Genomic DNA, 1,618 nt, shown 5'->3' on the forward strand with positions numbered 1-1,618 from the left:
TGAATTTTACTGAAAAACAATGATTAAAAGCACAGAATATGTCTTTTTCTTTTTTCAAGGACTCTTTAGCAATTGGAGTTATCAAACTTTGGCTGCCACTCGCTTTTTATCACCACTGAAAACCAGGCGACCTCAACCCCTTCAATCGCAAATATCTTGAGTTCTATTCAAGATAGATAAATATTTATTTCATCAGAAGCAAGGCAAATGAAACAGACTTTCAGATGATATAAAAAACTCCACATGCCCAAAAATTGACGAGCGCCTGATACAACCACGTCGTGACACATTTCTTTTGACCTGGAGACGGCCTGGCGACCTTCTAGATTCGAAGCGGAAGAGCGCAATTTCAAAACAAGTCAAATATAGCCATGATGTCATTTCATGAAGAAAACTGCACCAACCAACAACATTATACAGTATTCCAAGAAACGAATGGGGGAATGCTTCACTTTAGGAAGAATGATACTATTCCAAGTGTCTTTGGGTGCATTATTGCATGTCTAACCGCAAACGTTACGAAAATATGTCGATGTACTCTATTATAATATGAGACACTGTGCTACCCAGCTGGTATTAGAAGCGTTAATTATGTTGATACATGTTTATACGCGCTAAATTTCCATAAGAAAAGCACACAACACCCAACATTTGTACGAGAAATGTATAACTTTAACACATCGGAAATAAAAAGGCATGTCCACGTTTGTAGGCCTATCTACTAGATTCTAGATCCACAATTGCACACAGTATACGCGATGGAAATACTATTATGTGAAATTCTGTACGGAAAACAAAAGTATTGGTGCGTTCCGGAGCGTACCCCTGCATGAAGCGAGGGGAGAAGTTATCACTCAGCTGAGTACGTCTGGAAATTAGAGCTGGAAGAAGAATCGATTCCGGAACCGATTCCCACGATTGATGTTACAGAAGAAAGGTTCCGACTCCTTTTTACGTAAACCAACGGCTACCAGTTACTTTAATCATTAAAATCTTCTCCTATTTTTAAAGAATTTCTTTTTGAAAAATAAAAGTCGATGCTTTGTAGCGTTCCGAAATCAAGGTTATCCTAAATCCTGAAGATGTTCAGAACCAGCCAGGTAACCACCGGAAGAAATCACATCTTTAGAAAGTAGGTAATTGGGCTCGGAGTCAATTCCTACGATTCCTAACTTTCAGTAATCGAGAACCTAGCTGCCTAGCACTGCTGGAAATACTGCAGTCAGGAAAGGGAAGCGGAAAGACGCATCCAGCAGACGAGGAGAGAGGGAGGCTAGCACTAGCAGAATTGACGCGCCGCGGGCTGCAGACGACTCGGCCGACGCCATTATTATTGTTGTCATTTCTCGACCTCAGAATTACAAAGCTCTATCTGACATGTTCGGCCGTTCTCAGTTACTAAGACAACGAGGCCAGAAACCAATGTTCTATCCGCTCTATCAAAATCGTAAGACTATTCGAATAATAGACAGCGTAAATAGTAAAATTAGTTTCAACTCAGCCAACTGAAAATAAATAGCACATGATATATTATATTATATATTGTTGATCTTTGTTCCACATTTTTGTGAAGTGTGGGGGTGGTGTTATATTTTAGGAAAAATACAGGGGTGGGGAT

General features: G+C 39.9%; 1 protein-coding gene across 1 annotated transcript in view; it reads right to left on the minus strand.

Annotated features, from left to right (window-relative positions):
• Window positions 1–817, minus strand: part of LOC106011957 (SEC14 cytosolic factor) — a gene marked incomplete in the record, with an annotated part of 26,949 nt that extends 26,132 nt beyond the window's left edge. Inside the window, 1 exon segment of the mRNA XM_035970131.1 lies at window positions 301–817.
• Between the last annotated feature and the right edge of the window lie 801 nt (window positions 818–1,618).

This window comes from Aplysia californica, unplaced genomic scaffold, assembly GCF_000002075.1.
Source record: "Aplysia californica isolate F4 #8 unplaced genomic scaffold, AplCal3.0 scaffold00224, whole genome shotgun sequence".
Lineage (NCBI taxonomy): Eukaryota > Metazoa > Mollusca > Gastropoda > Aplysiida > Aplysiidae > Aplysia > Aplysia californica.